This window comes from Rhipicephalus sanguineus, chromosome 1 (assembly GCF_013339695.2).
Source record: "Rhipicephalus sanguineus isolate Rsan-2018 chromosome 1, BIME_Rsan_1.4, whole genome shotgun sequence".
Taxonomy (NCBI): domain Eukaryota; kingdom Metazoa; phylum Arthropoda; class Arachnida; order Ixodida; family Ixodidae; genus Rhipicephalus; species Rhipicephalus sanguineus.
In genome coordinates, this window is record NC_051176.1 from 100165196 (window position 1) to 100184117 (window position 18922).

General features: G+C 43.9%; 1 long non-coding RNA gene across 1 annotated transcript; it reads right to left on the reverse strand.

The window, feature by feature from the left end:
- Nucleotides 1-7086: 7086 nt before the first annotated feature.
- On the reverse strand, nt 7087-18339 carry LOC125758340 (uncharacterized). Its single transcript, XR_007415994.1, has 5 exons — nt 17939-18339; nt 16979-17100; nt 15132-15271; nt 11774-11874; nt 7087-7243 (listed from the first exon to the last, which is right to left on the reverse strand). It is a non-coding gene; the product is annotated as an uncharacterized LOC125758340 (long non-coding RNA).
- Between the last annotated feature and the right edge of the window lie 583 nt (nt 18340-18922).

The window sequence follows — 18922 nt, forward strand, 5'->3', positions numbered from 1 at the left end:
TTTTAGAATGAGATGACGTGTGATATTGTGGGGAGAGGTTTCCGTTTTTCCCATAATGCCACAGTTACCTGTTGAACCATAATAACCTGAACAAAATTAAGAAATCGCATTTGGGTTCCAGCAAGGGAGTAATCCGGAGGAGTTGCACGTGTATTGTTATACATACAGCACGTATGTGTTAGTGGTTTGAGTGAGTTAGTAGCATTACAGAATTGCAGAAATTTCACGCACAAACCGAGCGACAAAAGTAAAGCACTGACAATCACCCCCTTTTTTTATGCCCTCTGGGATTCATGGTTCTGCTTATGTGCAAAGTGCCAGCAGTTATGGTATGCCGCACACGTGACTATATTTAAGGAGAAACGTGACTCTGTTCACTTATTTGCAGGGGACTCCACTCAGTATAACGGCTCTACCCATGCTCCACCAACCCAGGTGTCACTTAACGAAGAGTATGTGGCTCTTTCTTCTTTGAACCTACTTTCTGCAACACATTCTGGACCAGCCGCTACGCGCATGATCAGCCCAGCCAAGTGTCGCCTAGAAACGGAAGCGTGGCTCTTGCTTCAGTGCTTCTTTCTGTGCACGCCTATTCTTTCGTACTTCTTTTTGCGGCTTTATTATGCAGCGTACAAATATGTACACAGAGAGATGAGAACTTTCACGGAGGATGTCATATGGACTGCCCTTTTCTGAATGCACACGCTGGAGCTTTGGAATAATTACGGCACATGTCATCTAAGAGCACGACAGTTGTGGAATCCGTGACAAGAGATGTACGTTCCCTCATCGCAAGAAAAAAACACAAAACAACGTCCTTCGGAGTGGATGCATACATCATGACGTCACACCTTCGACAGCAAGCATAGTGTCTTTCAAATCTGGTCTGCCCCTAAAACGATAATTAAGAGCAGGAATAGGCGTATCTACCGGGGGGGGGGGGGGGGGGCAAGGGGGGCGCTAGCACTCAAAGTTATTCCCGTAACTTCTACTTCAAAAGTAAATTTGCTAATTTTAAATAAAGGTTACCTTTGCAAAGGTTGCTAGATCACTTTTGTTTTATCGGTACCCAAATTTGTGAAAATGTGCACCTTTATTACGCAGTCTTGTACACCTTCACAAGCCGTGTTCTACAGCGCATGCTCACGAAAATCGAACATTGCCCCTATATTGTAAAAGCTGTGTTCACTCTCAGTTTTATGTTTTCACCCAAGCAAAAAAAAAGAAAGAAAGAACTCATAGTTTAATTTTAAAGTGCAATTACGTGTGATATTGCGGGCAGTTGTTTCTGCCTTTCAAACTATGCAACAGTTGCCTGTTGAACCATAAAAAAGCTTATTACCCCAACAAAATAAAGGAAGCACATTTGGGTTTCAGCAAAGGAGAAAGCCGGAGGAGTTGCACGTGTATTGTTATACATACAGAACGTATGTGTTAGTGGTTTGAGTGAGTTAGTAGTATTACAGAATTGCAGACATTCCACGCACAACCCGAGCGACAAAAGTAAATGACTGATGATCGCCCTTCTTTTTTGACTGCCCTCTGGGTTTCATCGTCCTGCCTATGCGCAAATTGCCAGCAGTTATGGTTTGCCGCACACATGCGTATACTTTGAAGGGTTCGCGCCGTCGCGCTGCGAAGGAAGTGATGCTGGCCGGTTGAACTAAAAAATAAACGTTTAATAACACGAACAAAACTATGCGAAAGCTACATGCTACAAGAACGTTGGCACACGCGCTCGCCCCTAACCTTGGCCCCGCCGGGGCACACCACTCCCGCGCACACAGCGTTCCGTCACCGACTGTCCGGGACGCGCCACTGCTGCCGCTTTTAAATCCCCTGAGTGGGCCACGCGCATCACTGGTGCGCAGCACGTGTCACGCCAGCCTCGCGATGGGCGACATCCCCACAACTTAAGGAGAAGCATGAATCTGATCACCTATTATTATGACCACGCAGGACGATGCTCTCAACGAAGAACTTGGCTACCTCGGCGGCACTGCCTTTAGGCAGGGCCCGTGTTTTGGCGTAGCCGTTGAGGTAGTCGGTAGCTACGGCGATCAACTTATTTCCTCAAGTCGACGTTGGGAACGACCCCAGTATGTCCAACCCGATCTTATGGAACAGTCGCCGAGGTGACTCGATCGGCTGAAGAAAGCCTGCTGGTCTTGTTGGCGGTGTCTTGAGTCGCTGACTGTCTCTACATGTATTTACGTAGCGAGTGACGTCGGCGGCAAGTTGCGGCCAGTAGTACTTTTCTTGCATTCTTGTCAGCGTTCCGGAAGCACCCACCAGATGTCACGGGGTCGTGACGCTGACGAAGGCAGCAGCAGTCGGCGTGTTAGACTAAACTCTCTATTTGGCCGAACTTGTGGTGGCTAAGAAACGGAAAGTCAAACTACAGCAATACACACTGTACACTGATAGCGGCGAACAGAGCGCCGGCCGTCAATGAACTGATCATCACTGGAACGCGCCGAGTTTTATACATCATGCATCGAACTTTCCAGTGTTATCGCTGGCGCTTGTACAAGCTCTCGATTAATCTTGCCTATTCGCGTTCTGCGCGTAATCTTAACGAAATGACCGGAATGACCTCAAACAGAAGGGAAGCTTCAGAAGCATTGTGGCGTGGTCTGCACCGAGCGTTGGTCACGTACGGAAGGATGGCATCCAGTCATTGCGGGCGAAATACGAACACACCAAGATAAAGTTAATAAACGCATGTGGCAATATAAGCGGTCTGTTTTTGAAAATGAACATGTCGTAAGTAGCGTTGTGTGGTGTCCTTATGTGGACTCACAGATGTAGAGGCAGTACTGCAAGAGCGGAGCAACTGTACTAGTCTCGCCAGAGTTTTATACCTCCGTGGGTACAGAGTCAGCCACGAACTTACTCTTTCTTTGAAGGCAGAGTAAAACAGACTGCGAGCTCTCTACTACTCAGGTGGAGTTCCCAATCCATGTAACACTCACGTCAACATGACTTGAACGGGGTCTGGCACTCTGTCCTTGGCTGACGGAGTACAGTCTAGCACAAGCATCTAGCGGACACCGCATAGCGATATAACTGTCTCCTAACCGCAAACCTCGGAGCGTAGACGCCACATATGTCACTTTAATGCGCCAAGTTAAGAGGATATCTTATTCTTAAGCGACAACAAAAGTAAGGTTTTGTGATCGTTACTCGACTTTTAGTCAGGTACGTGAGTGTTCTTACGTGATGTTACGTGATTTTTAGTTACGTGACTAGTTGTTACTTGATTTTCAGTCATGTGACTAGTTGTTACACAATGTTACGTGTTCTTTAGTCACGTAACAGGCTCGCGCATCTTAGTTGTTTCATTCTACACAGGACAAATCGGCGCACGTTTTGTCGGAGTAAAGCAGAAGTTGAAGAGGACGAAGCGAGCGCGTACCGGTTCATGATGATGATAATTCGTGTTCGCCCTACATGACGCAACTAAAAGCTTAAAGAGATCCGTCTTAAAAAATTACACCACCTCCCGCTAAAGGGGACCATGAGGCGATGCGAAGCCGGAGCACTTGCACGATCGCGTTACGTTGGCGTTCGTTGGGCATGCTACCGACCTCGCGTCGTGGAACACGAAGAGGAACGCTACGCGCGTCGTATCTTCCATCTAGCCTGGCCGTTAATTCTCACAGGGCGAGCGGGGAACGCGGTCGACAGGCGGGCGAGAGGGGGGCAGCGTAGGAGAGGAGAGAGAAGGGGAGGGGGCGCGCATGCGCTCGAGCTCATCGCGGCGTTGCGCAGGAGAGAATTTCGGCATGTCTAGCCGCGTTTCAGACGAAGAGTAGAAAGGGGGAGGGGAGAGGGGAAGTGGAGAGGGATATGGGAGAGGGGGGAGGGGGGGAGAGGGGATGTGGAGAGGATGAGTGGAGAGGGTATGCGCATGTGCAGTAAGGGTGGTCACGCCGCACACCACCACCGGATTGAGCTCCGCCTTAAGATACTTCGCATCTAAAACACATTCCAACAGGAGGATTCGAACGTGTCACATTCACCCTCCCAGTCAAGTTATCTACCACTGCGCCAAACCCGTAAAGCCTTTCCCGTAAAAATGCGCGTCAAGACAACGCACCGTTAGACCTCATTTTTGCCGGTCGCATACAGACGCGATCTTCCTTTCCAAATAAAACTTGCGTGTTCATAAGACACAAATTGCTGCCGGGCACGCATGACATGCCGATAACGCCAATAGCACGAACTTTCTTTGAGAATTCACTTGTTAGAAAAAATACAGAAATTTTCGCGGACAACACACCTGACAAAGAACATTACGGAATCCTGACAAAGAACATGCGCATACAGTTTATCGGCTGCTGCTACCGAGTTCAAGAGCTGTTTCTCGCTCTTTCGACTGGCTGGGATATGCACAGAAGTTTTACGTCGACTGTAATTTCGTTCCATAAGTTCGCGCGTACTTGATTGAATGACGTGTATTTTCTCGCGCAAGAGATGATATGCCAGTACAGCGGCCGTGTCAGCGTACTGATTTGCAGCTTTATCGATACCTGCAACTACATAACCGATTACTAAAAACCAAATTGAATGCGCCAGAAAGTATGCCGTCATGTTCAATAAGGCGTACCAATTGAAAAGTCTATGCTCTCCCATACGAGTCCGAGTCCGTGAAGTGCCGGCGAGTGCACCCGACGGTTTTCGGTGGCCGCGGCCTATGTGCGCTGGCTGAAAGCGCGTCGCATGGAAGCTCATAGCTCCTTGTGCGGTCACCGTACGCAAGAAACAATGGTTCAGTCAGGCTAACTGATGCCAAAGTTCTTCAGTACAGTCATTCTTACACCTCGGAATAGCGTATCCTTTAATCGAGAAGCGTCGATGGCATGTAGACGGACACGGCCGGTAGGCTAGGCCTACATCCGTTTGGAGTTGTACGGGTCATATTGGGAGAGACCGACCTCTGCGCAGGCGGCTTGCAAAGGTTGAAGTTCACGTATTTAGCATTGAAAGCTTCTCACTGTTACCTCCATGTGAAGCCGAGGCAAGAGATAGTGCAAGAATGCCAAAGGTGCGTTTGCGCTGCGGTTCTGTCGAGCGGCGTTGTTTTTCTGGCGTACATGCCGCGGCACCGCATGTCGGATCGTTCACTGGATCGTAACGTCGTATATTATTCTTCGGCCAGCCCTGCTAAAAGATCGTCGCAACTGTATTTGCAAGCGCGTAGCTACAACTCCCAGACTTGGGCTTAAGCACCTGTACTGCATTGAGCCGATATGATAGAGTACCGTCATGATCATCATCATCATCATATGTGCGGTTTGACGTGCCAAAACGACCACATGATTAGGAGGCACGCCATAGTGGAGGGCTCCGAAAATTTCGACCATCTGGTGTTCTTTAACATGCACTGACATCTCACAGTACACGGGCCTCTAACATTTCGCCTCGATCGAAATGCGATTGCCGCTGCCAGACTCGAACCCACGACATTCGGGTCAGCAGCCGAGCACCGTACCCTCTACACCACTGGAGGATGAACCGCTTGAAAAACGTGAAACGGCACGCATCAAAAACTATGACGATGTCTGTGTGAATCATCGCATGGAACAGGACAATGTAGAGATAACACGAACAAGCAACGGCAGCGAGTGTTTTGTTTATTTTTATTTTCTCCTAGTTGTCTTGTTTCCTGTGCTCCTTGACACAGGCGTTATGAATACCTGTCCCGAAGTGGCCTACACTGCAAAAAATCTGGCCCGTAAACACGGACAAAGCTGAAGGTATAGCGGTGCCGAGCACTTTTCCGCGATCCGAATTAAACGATTTCTCTAAAAATGAGTCTTCTTACGAAGTGCTTTCGTTACCACAGATAAAACAAAGCACTCCGTCCCTTTGTTTGAATGAGAACACTGTTCCGTGACCAGAATAAAACAATTTCCTTCAAAGAAGGTCTTCTTACGTACCTCCTACGTTAAGATACTAAAGAATGGTCTGCCCGTACTGTCCAATATAATACGGCCCATTTGCCTTAATGCAAAATAATGGTTTTGTACCACAACTGCACCATAAAATCCCATAGAAGCTTTGCCACCTATGCAGGTGGCAGTCTCGGTATACGCTGGCAACAAGTGAGCGGAGGTCGACCAGTCCACTAGCCACATACGTTCACGTACACGTTCGGTATGGGTCTGTGGTTGTTGTTTCAAGCAGATGCTTCATGACGCATGAACCATAATTCCAATAGTTTTCCTCCACCATCGTTTCTGAGCCAGCATCGTCGCATTGTTAAGGTCGAAGCTATAACCTGTCGTCTAGCAGTATTCAACAAGCTGTCTTAAAATGCGCTCCATGGGTGGCTTTAGCAACATTCCCACTTTGTGTTCTTTGAACGTCTTTGGCATTTTCCTGCCCAATTCGCCGATGTAAGTGGTGTCGTGAACCCCACAACGTACTCTGTAGAGTACCCTGCTCTAATCATCCGCAGGTGTGTGGTCTTTGGGCTTTGTGAACACGTCCTAAGGACAAGGTATACACAAACACCGCCGAAGATTAGAGCGGGATCATCTACGAAGTACAATGTGGGGATTGCGACACAACTTGCATAGGCGAAATGGGTTGAAGAAGGTAATCGAAGGTTAAAGAACACAAAGAGGATGTTGTGAAAACCACCCATGCAACATGTTCTAAAACGGAGCTTGTTGAACGTTGCTGAATGACAAGGCATAACTTTGACCTAATCAATTCGATGATGCTACCTCGTGTACAAAGGTCGGAGGAAAAGAAAAATCTTGGAATCATGGTTCATTCATCACGGCGCATTGGCTTGCAACAACAACAGCGGCCCTCTACGAGATGTTTACAAGGAAATGTGCGACTAATGGACTGGTCAAACTCCGCTTATATTTGGCAGCGTATACTGAGAATGTCGCCTGCATAGGTGGCAAAACTTTCATGTCATTTTGTTAATAATTGTTGTGTTAAGTCAAAGTAAACATTTTACAATCAAGCTACACATCCCGAGCTGGTAGATGTGGGGGTAGCATGCCATGTGTAGATGCACTGTACTGTGTGAACTTGCTGATGACGGAAGCATACCTGCTGCTTGATGCCAAATAAACAGCGAAGTACACTACTACATGCTTCTTTAAATGCCACTTTGGCAGATGTATTCAGGAACATATTTGTCAAAAGTGTTGCAAGCTTGCTTATGAAACTGTGTGCACGGCCCATGGACAACTCCACTTCGCTCCTTTTTGTACGTCTGAAAAGGAAGTGAAAGAAAACACCTAGAGCAACAGCAATGTTCAGAATTTATACACATTTAAACATTGCCATGGTGCATGTGCACATGGCCTCCCTTAGCATCACTGTTTCAGAAATCAAAAAAGCAGAAACGGTATTTTGCAGATATTTCTGGACTCGTTCTGATCATATGAAGAACAAGCAGCATGATTTCACGAAAACTTATTGCTATAGTACACAAGAATTCAGGGTTAAACACACTACGTTCTAACTGCAAGAGTATTTATTTACGTGCATTACCAATTCTATTCAATTATTGTCATGATGTTGAAGCAAAAGTCTTAACAGTTACAATTTTTGTACTTAATGCTGCCGAGAAGGCCGAGAGTTATGTGGGTGAAGAAATGAAGAATTGCGCATGTGTAAAATGGAATCAGCTCGCACAAGGCGAGGCAAATTGTAGACCACTGCGAAGGGCTACTGCTGCAGTGCACATATAATAAGGCTGAAGATGACAAAGATTAAAGCGCAAACGTAAAGGATGAGAATTAAATTGAGAAGCAAGGCTTGCTGTCAATAGCTCTTGAATTCTATCAGAAAACAACATGACAGTTGTATATCCTGTAGATCTTAACGCGACAAAAGTTGAGCTGAAGATGGCGGCTTGAATGAATGTCAAACCATTGAACAAAGCGTGTTGTTGGAGCCAATGTTTCAACAAATTGATATGTCTAAGTTGTTGCAGCAACCTTGATGCAATTCGTTGCCCCTCTAAAGAGGAGTCCTCTTGTTGAATCACTAGCTCCAACAACATTCGTTGTTCAACAATTATTTCATGAGCTGTACATCTCGTTACATTCATTACAAACCTCTACTGTACCAAATGCTACTATGGCAATGATAGTGGGTGCAATACTTAAGCTGCAGTGTCATAAGCAGGTGACTGGCTATTCAACTCTTTAAATATACCAGATTCATAAAGAGTGCAAACCATGAGGCAAGCACAACACAAAGAACAAGCGTAAGGAAATTGAAAGAGGTTAACTTTAATAAACAAGGTATGGAATTAGTCATCCCCATTTTAAGTATAAAAGGTGTTTTTTTAACGAACTCCTTTGCTGTTGAAAAAGATCATGCTGCTAAAAACATCATACCTGTAGTCAAGTGATAATTTCCAGGACGAAATTTCGTGATGCTGAGAGCATGCATTAAACTTTATGCACGATAAGCGTTAGGTGCAATGTCAGAGAGGTGGAGATGATTTAATGGATAGCAAATACTAAAAAGAAAAGCTCTGAGTAACTATCGCAAGAATAAGGACGAAGTAAGGAGGGAAGCATATGATAAGCTAGTGCAATGTCTGACGCGAGTTAATCTTGTCTTAGAATATGCAGTCATAAAGTGAGATCCAGTAAGTAGGCGTCACATGCACTGGTTGTGAGAGAGATATGGAAATGACGGACCACCTTTTAAATAAATGTAAAAATGTCCACCCATGTGCGTGTTGGGAACTAGCTCTCATGAAGCCCTAGGCTTAGAGAAAGCTTGATAAAGATGAACACATCCACAAGAGAAATCAGTAAAAGACAGATGGAGGATTGGTAGTGGAAAAGCAGCGAGAACAGCCAAAAACAAACTTGCAGGGTCTTTATGTACAATGCCGAAAAATAAGCTACCTATTATAAGTTTTTTTAAGGAAAGAAATTTAATTCAGGTAGGAAAGGCATTAAGCCAATTCAAAAATTGAGCTTGGCCACTTGCATGTCAATGCTTCGCTTTAAAGGGAACACACATAGCATCCATCCATCTACAGATGTGAAACTGCGTCATGCAAGATAACTTATACAAAGTTATTGCTTTGAGCAATTAGAGCAAAATATTTCAGGAGAGCACCTAACTGGGCTGGTTAGTACATGATTACAACGGGAACAAACAGCGCTGGGCACGGGATGGAAAAAAAAGGTAGACGAAGGCGACAGCACCCTCGTCTATTGTTCTTTCTTCGTCCCGTGTCCAACGCTGTTTGTTCCCGTTTTAATGCAGAATATTTCTTTCTTTAATCTGAAGATGGCACTGTTTCATGGCTAAAATAGTTTACTAATTTGCATTTCAAGTTACATTTTTTCAGCCATAAGGAAACACTGCAAAATGCTGAAGTTCTAATGTTAACATTTATCAGGAGAAAGACTAATTCTTTCGTATGGAATACCGAAGGTTGATTTCTAAAGTTCATTGCGTTTGTATTTCGTGCTGTTACCTTATCATTTTCCTTAAGACGGTTGTATAGATGTTCTTGGTTTATCTTGTGTTTTGTATATGTTATGCTCCTGTTTTTGCTTAGCAAGATCATTTTATGTGTAACTTATCACTGTAGCCCACTTTGCAATACTGCTTACTGGTGTCAGCAGTATTGTCAAGTAATAAATAAATAAGTAAATAGATATCCACTTTGTCATAAAACTACTATGAAAATAAAATAATCAGAAATGTTCCACCCAAACTGCAACAGTCGGAAAAAATAGCTTTTGACCCATATTGCAGCTTAGCTTTTGCTATGTAGCATTCCAAACAGAAATGTCGCCAAGACATTATTGTGTGGTATACTTTGCTGGCAATTTATATTCCATTAAAAAAATATATACTGCTTGGTTGTAAGCAAGGAAAATTTACTGAAGTGAATAATCCCTAGCCTGCACAGAGTCTCGTTCCTTGACCTTCGCTGCACAGCACATTGGCACAAGATTCACGCGGGTGCCCCTGTGCTCATATAGTGCAAGTCTAAATGTTGCAGATTTAAGCAATACTTCTGTCTGAAATACCATGCAAGAACAATGATGTGCTGTGCAGTGAAGGCAAAGCTCCAAGAAACTTCCCACAGCCTTGTTATTTTTCATTTGAAAAAATTATTTTTCGCTTGAAGATAATATTACACCTTAAAAACTTTGTCTAAATTATCGCACGAGGAAAGCACACTATGATGTGTAGGCAACATTTTAGCTGGGATTGCTACACAGTGAAAGAGGGCCCGCAATATGGGTTCAAACACTACTTCTTCCAAGTGCCAATTTTGAAGACATTTTTGCTTCTTTTTGCCAGCAGCATTTTCAACCCTTGGTATATGCACTGAACGCATACTGTGAATATATTTCACATAAAACATTCAGTCTTTTTTACAATATACTTAAAAATGGTGCATTTTGCAATGTTTCCTCACGACTGCAAATAGCATAAATTGAAATCGAAATAAATTCGACTATCAAAGTCATGAAAGATTGGTGACTATGTTAAAGAAACAAATGCTTTGTAGTAATAGCTCGACGCAATAACCATGTGTCAATTAATTTGCCTGACACAGCTTCATTTCTGCATGCGAAGTTTGAAAGGTCTTTGCTGCATCATGCAATTCTTTCCCCGAAAATAACACTTGAATGACTACTTCCCACACTGAAACATAACAGCACCAGTTTTACAAAATATTGGAAATGGTCAAAAAAACGACCTGGCACACTGGCGTGAAATGACCCAAATAGGTACTAAAATAAAACAGTGTGCACTGTCACACTAAAATGAAGCACTAATCTGCTTGTATTGCTAAATTACTTCAAAACCCTGCTCTGAATAACTGCCCACAAGAAGTTGATTGCGAAAAATTTACTTTAACCTCTGACCTATTTTTATCTATCTCTAGTATAATGACTCCTAACCTTCGGCACACACACAAAGGCACAAAGCAATTCATGTGGTTCAATGCCTTCGAACAGTACGGAAGGTCATATGTTAAGAAATAGCGTAAAATCTGGACTAATTTTAACCAGCTATGTTTTTATAACATGCAAACATCGAGAAATACACAATAATTTAGTAACTCGCCCCCTCTAAAAGTGTTGCTGTCACAGCTCCAAATTCCATTCACGAGCTATACTGGCTAAAATATTAAAACACAGCTGAATTTCCATCTCAATGGTGGATGCACACAAGTCTACAATAATTTAGTAACTCGCCCCCTATAAAAGTGTTGCTGTCACAGCTCCAAATTCTATTCACGAGCTATACTGGCTAAAATATTAAAACACAGCTGCATTTCCATCTCAATGGTGGATGCACACAAGTCTACACGAACAGGCATGCACTTTAGATTGACTTCACAAGCCAGATATCCGGTAATCCTGCCGTTGGAGAACGTTACCAAGTGTATGAGCTGGACTACTACATAAGCTAAAATGGATGCTTGTGTGTGTTGTTATGACAGAGCGTAAACAAAGCAGTGCAGAAGACTGAGCACACGAGCACAGCACTGTTTGTGTCTTCCTTTTTCTTGTGCTCAGTCTATTGCGTTTTTTTACACTAATGCATTAATTGTGGAAACAACTGGCTGCCGCAATTTGGTCATCTAGGTCGAACTTTTTGGGCCTTGTAGCAGAGTAAAGAGCTCTGTTGTGAAAGCAAAGGTGTAACAATATTGCACTACAAATCAGACAATACAAAGCATCAATAAGAATGTTCAGCCAAAATAAAAGGCTTCTGCAAAATGTTTAAGACACATACTCACAGGTTAATGCTCATTCACAGCTTCTTCGGCAGCCCCATGATTTCTGTGCGTCCATCTGTGCGTGTTTTCCTTCCGCCTTTGGGCAAGTTCGTGTAGAATGTCTGCCAGGAAAACAAAAACATCAGAAACAAGTCGACTTTTTTTAGCATGCCTCACATAACCCAAATTAACTTTTCTCTCCCCATAAGGTAGCTGTTTAGAAAGCATCCAAACAGCCGCTGCATTGTCTATGTATAGCTCATAACCAATTAGTAGCATCCAACACGACACCTGGTCATTGTCAAAGCATACGAGACAAGAAACTGAGACAAGTATAAGCAAAGAGCAAGCGGCTATATTTCGCCATTAGTCGCCGACCGTTTATTCGGACGCCGAAAATTCGGACATGCTCGTTTATTCGGACACCTTCGCGGCACCGCCACTCGTCCCATTGAACTAATGTAAACTCACGACCGAAAATTTGGACGCCCCACAGTCCGCCGTTCGATTTTTCGGACTCCGGCTGGCTGATCAATGTTTACAAAATTTTGATAGGTTGCCAGCACTGAAATGTTGCACTGGCTATAACTGGAGATCGTGCCAGTGTCAAAAATCCACGCAGAAATTACCGATCTCGAAGGCTATGTTTGTTGGCTACACGTAACGGTTGCCTTTTGGCTTTAGCCAGTTAAGTATCCATTGAACGGCTATCACGGCCGAACAGCAGGCCAAGCCAAGCCAAGATTGTAATCGGCTCGGTGCGGCGTTTGAGGAGAATGACAGCGCGTACGAGTACGACGCGGATCCTAATTCGGACAAAGAGAGTACGACAACAGAAGCGCTGCCCGTTCCATGTGCGCCGTCGGAACTAAAGAAACGCGGAAACTACAAAGCCGTGACGATGGCGAAAAAAGCGGCGATTATTCACCAGGTGGAAGTTCCTTGGGAGTTTTCGCCGAGTTGGGCGATGAGATATCAGTCAGCTACTCGAACCAGCGCATGTGGACAGTGACTGCCGTGATGACGCACCACCCACACCAGTCATCAAATGCGGATTTAGCATAGGCCGTTACAGTGCTACTGCCGACCATCACGGGTGGCCAAACATTGGCTGAAATACAGGCCGACTTGGTCGCGCGTAAGCGTACATGTGTACAGACGCGCACTGACAAGTTTTTTCCGGCCGCCGGGCCAATAAAAGTGCTTTTTTCTGGTGAATCCTTTTTTTCGGACTCCCGATTATTCGGACTTTTCGGCGGTTCCCGCCGAGTCCGAATAAACGGTCGGCGACTGTATATCGTTTCCTAATCCAGCCCGATGCATTCATCGCTTAAATTTAATTTACACTGCTATATTGGTGTTCGCCCTAAACTTACTTTCCAAATAACTCACTAGATAACCTATTTCTCTTACGCACTATATGAAAACATGTTAAAAAGATGGGGCATGCAAACATGGACACAAGAGAGTCAAGACACCTAAAACGCTGAGATCACTAACTGGAGGCTCATCACCTAATCTACCTTACATTGTCGAGAGCGTAAATGCACGCCAAAATTCGATGAATGCAGTTTTGTACAAGCACATGAATGAAGAAATGCGTCCAATTGTCGAGGCCTGGCATATCAATAATGGCAGTGCACAAGAGAGCAAACTGTCGATTAACTAGCATAAAGAAGAAATCAAATGCTTGAGCAGTTATCTCTCACGTAGACTATTGTGCGTGCCAGATTGATAGGTATCGCCTCTTGCCTGGGCATGCACAGATAAGTTTCTGTGTCTACTTTATTTTGTGCCACTGTCCACCTTTCCAGTTGGCGTTAGTGGTGTCTTGGTTTCTCTCTTGTGTCCATGTTTGCATGCCCTGCCTTTTTAACATGAATACCTACCAACCAGCTCAGCTGTCTGTTATACTAAATATGTATACAATCTAGAATTACCACTCTGTCCACTTGCTGATGTAATAATAACAACGGGGTTCTGTATGTAAACGTGAAATTAAAAGCACAGGAACCTCTAGGATTTGCACCTCCACCGAAAGTGCAACCACTCCATCAAGGATCGAACCCGCACAGTTCAGATCAGCAGCTGACCATTATAACCACTGTATTGCAGCGGGGGATGTTCACTTGGTAATGTAGGTTAATGTTAAGGATTATGGAAAGAGCTGTAGGTTGAAGAAAGACATGCAATTAAGCAAGGAGCTGCAGACATTATGCAGTTTAGATATTTCTGTAATCCAAAGGGCTGGTGCTCAGGGCATGCACCTAAGGAACTCCTGTTCAGCGTCTCTTTTCGAACCAAAGCTTAGCAGAATTGATGTTCCTGTCTAGATATGCCCCTGAAAACCACAGTTAAATAGCTGCAAAGTAAACACTAGAAGACAGAAAAAAATCCATCACTTGTACGATATTAACCACATCAAGATGCAAATACACCAAACACCCTGGACTGTGAAACGCATTGATTGAAAAGATATCAGTTAAACAAAGCAGCATAGCAATGAACTTCCATGTAGCTGCCACACGGCAAAAAGCAGGTGGCTCTGGTGCCATGAAAAATCTATAATAACACTTGTTGAATATAGCAGGATGTTTTGTATGATAAATGTATAAATTACCACTCACAGAACCTGACATGCTATTTTAAAAATCAGCATTGCAAAAAATAAAGCAAGAACACCACATGACGTGTGAATTTACCATTCGTAATTTAAGGCTAAAGGGCCCCTAAACAACCCCGGAGTCTAAAATTCGTGACAACTGCACGCTTGTACAACGTGAACATGTTGTCACATGAATTTTTTGATTAAGTGGTGTAATAATGAAGCCACAGGGGATAGAACAAACATTCCAGCTGGTTTCAGTTTCTCGCTCAGCCTGACCATCCTGAAGAGGGGCTTCCTCGGTGTGCCACTGTGCCAGAGCGATGCGGTGAGGAAGCACAGTCAAAGCACTGGCGAGATAAACCAATTCGCAACACTTGTGACAACCATAGATACTGCATCATCACAAAGCCAAAATGCCGTTTCGTATTGCAGAGGACTATTCAACAGTCAGCGTTACTTAATGTTGCTCATAGGCAACATTACACCACTTCGCTAGCAAAGAGGACTGGTCAAGCGCTGAAGAGGAGGCGCGGTTATTGTTTTTAGAAGTGGAGTGTCTGACATTCGCACAATGTGATTCCTGCGGCCCTCTGTACGAATTAGCGAGCTTGTTTGGGAGGTGTAAAAAAAGAAGTCGGAGCCTGCCGACTGGCCCTTTAAGAGAATGTAAATATACACTAGAAGGAAGTACACTTGTAGACATATTACTATAAGCTATAAAAAACAGGCAATTAACATGCTCAATCGATGCAGCATAGGGATGTCTCACACCTTTGCAAGAACTTTATTATGGTGGCTGCATGTTTGTGTAGGCCAGAAGCAGCAGGCACGTGGCTTCCATGAATTTGACCCGTTCGTTGAAGGGAAACTGCTGCTCACATCCTTGCAGCACTGCTTTTTGAAGATGCTTCCTGCGATAACAAAATGACCACAACACAATTATGGTCTGCAAATATCGACAGATGACCTACATTGCTGCCCTTTCTCATTAAATTCAGCTCTAGACTAAACACTGCAATAGCGGCATCCTCCTACATTACAGGGCATCATACTGCTTTCCTTGACCTGGTTTTTAGTTCAATAATTGTTTTCACCCATAACAGAATGTAGCACTAGTAAAGATTCGGTTGGGGAGGGTGCAGTCGTAAAGTGTGTATGCAAAGTAAGAATATGAAAAAAAAAACAATGGCATAATTTCACATAAGATATAACAATTATCATAATTCATGTAATGTCAGACACCAAGAAGTGTTTAATTGAGCAAGTTTTGACCTTAAGCTATCACAAAACAATGCACTTTATGGAAAGTGGGATTTGCAGAGTGAACTCTGATGATGAAATTGGCTGCCTTTACTGGCTCTGTAGCTGCAAGTGCATTGCTAAAGCCGCTTGAATGCACTTAACAAGCCTGTGTAATGGTATTGACAAATGTACAGAGAAGACAAACTCATTCGTTCTCACTTAGCTGCCATCACAGTAATACGTTGCTTCGTGTCAGGTTTCCTGGTATGCAGAATGCACGAACTTGGTGGCCGTGCCATACCACAGTAAACATGATCGACATCTGCTCCAACTGCGTAAGTAGCTGGAAAGTGCTAAATTACACAATCAGCTGTACCATGCACACATAATGTAAATTATAACAGTGGCAACATTTCGCACCTCATAATAGCCTATGGGCATTGTACTCGTTGATGCTGCCAGCTGCATTCCCTGTTTTCATTTCCAGCATGCATAGCACATGCACACAAAGCACCCAATAACTGTGGGAAGCAGAATAGATCGTCCGAGGTAATCAATAAAATTGATTGACAAGAATTCCACACATCACTCAAGCCTGTTGTTTAGCATAAGTGATGAGAATGTGCAGCCAAATGTACACAGCAAATTCAGTATTGGCCTTGAAGAATTGCAAGATAGGTTGAAGCTTTCCAGAAACAAACCGTATACAGTAAAGTCTGTCCCAGATACCGAAATCATGAAGTTATAAATTTTGAAGTGGGCCGCTATATTCTTCAGGCACCATGCATTGCATTTATGAAAACGCTAACATCCCTGTACAACAATGCATGCTGCAAGAAGTCATAAACCTTAATATTTTTGGCACAATGCCATTTCCCAGTACCACGTTTTACAGAAAGGCAACATTTTCCTTTGCAAAACTAAGCCATGTTCCCAGGCAAAATGCACTGTCCATGGTGACAAACATGGAGTACGCTCTTCTATACAGCTTAGCTGGTTTACTAGAACTAAAAGCTACGGTAATGCTGTCTTAATTGAACTGGCTAGCAAGAGCCTTCTCGCTGCTGTTTATGTGAAGTAATTTCACCTTGGTGGAACGTCACAAGAGTAAGTGGCACATAATAATGAGTGCGAGAACACAGTAACAGGATGTGCAACGGCTACCAGGTATGCCCATTGTGGAAACTGTGGGCTCTTCCCCCAAATGAACCAGTTGGTAATAACCCTTTTGCATGAAAAAACTTAAGTTGGTTGCTTGCATACATAACATTGTTACTCTGCATTTCCATCTCAATTATCTAGCGCTCATTGTTTCCCTTCGACATGACTAGCTCAAAACAAGATTCTTCTTCATTAAATGGAACTTTGTACATTACCTTTACGTTGGCTACAGATGCTTCTGCCTGAATAAGCACCTCCTATAGCATACTTGCCTCAGCCACCTTCTGGACTGCATGGTCAGCACTCCACTGTTTGTTGTAGCACTGCTGTTTGCTACCTGCAGTATGTTGCAAAAAAATTCAGCATTAAAAAAAAAAAGGTTAAGAAAAGCCGAACCAGGTGTGCCAGCAGCACCTTGCCCTTTGAGGAGGGAGGAAGAGCTCTGATAAATGGCTAGTTCAAGACAAGCGTTGTTCTTCACAAGCTATTATTATGCGATGAGAGGTGGGACTTCAATACACGGACGCACATATAGTGCTAAAAGCAATTGAAAATTCAGCTGAAAGTACGGCTTGTCAAATTAGGTCAACGTGCATAAAGAAACCAACTGAACAAAATACAATGTCATGCTGCAGAAATTGCATTTTTAGCAAATCTATGTTATCTATTGCTTGAAAGATGATAAGCAATGTCCAAGAATGCTAACCTAAACGCTTTTGAAGGTCACGTTACTTAATGACAAATAAAATGCACGCCTAAAGAAAACATCCCTAAATACACTTTATTTCTCCCACTGTACCGATTCACGATTCACACGGTGGCTGATGATTATTCCTTCAGAGCTCGTGCGAACGAAATGGATGTTGAAGCTTCGGTTTCACGGCGTTACTCCAAGTAATTTGTCAAGAGACATGCATAAAACGCATGACAGTGGTGAGCCTGACAAAAATGTTGTCTCCTTTCAGCAAATATTAGCGTAGAGCAGTGCGTGCAAGTGAGCTAATTACCAAAACTTTATAACGCTACCGACTACGTTCTTGACAAATGTCATGCGCGAGCACAATCCTCACAACTACAACCGCATACACTACCAACACGTTATGCGATTTTCTTCGGCGACAAGGCGTACTACAATAACAATAACTCACAATGTACGAAGCGTAACGTTCACTTACCTCTGGCAATAAAAAATACGCTGGCAGCGTACACTGCTGGATGACCGCCGGTTTTCAATGGTGCGCCAAGCGAGGAATCGCCGAGCTACCGGCCGTCCCCGAGCGTCAAGGCATTTTCCAGGGCCACAGAACGCGTCGTCGACAAAGAATTGCGGCGCTGCTACTCACTGACGTGCGGAAACATTTGAAGAAGGTGTTCTTCAAAACTATGAATCGCGTCCGTCGGTCACACCGAACAAAGCAGTCGCAGAGATTGAAGTCGCACGGTCGGCATCTGGTGACTATTTGCCTGGTACCGCGTATAGTTGCGCTTACGTCAGTAACCACGAAATACAACACACAATACACACTATGCGAGGCAGCGCGTTAAAAGTCGACCGCACAAACAGAACTCGGCACGACGATCACACGAACGCAGAACTATACGGCTAGGAAGGTCTCCTTAGTGTCGTGAGCGCGCCTGCCAGGTGGAAAGATTGCGCGATCCAGCGTGCAGACGGCGCTTCCGCTCGCTGGCGTGCTTTCGCGCGTGTGAGCCTGCGCTCTGTGGAGTTTCCCGTTGAAACCAAGCCAACCAAGCTTTGTAGTTGCGGTATAAGCTCGTTGTGTAGGCCACACATGGCGCTGATAAATTGTAAAACGAAGAAAAGAAAACCCTGGAGACTATGCGGGCAGGTTAGCTTCTTCTGAACGGCACATGCTGGCGTAGAGAACAAACATGTAGGAGATTCGGGGTTTCCGTTCTAGTTGATTAACATTCTTTTTCACGCAGTAATGTTTGAGTACAATGATTGAAATATTCATTGACAATTATAGCGGTTACATCAAGAACAAAAATAAAATGAACAGTGAATGAGACGCAAAGACAGATATTTTCGCGCAGAATGTGAGTAAACAGTGAAAGGAAAAGATAGGTGCATATAAAAAAGAAAAATAATTAATTAAAAGTAAGAATCAGCGAACAGTCAAATGAAATTTATGTAC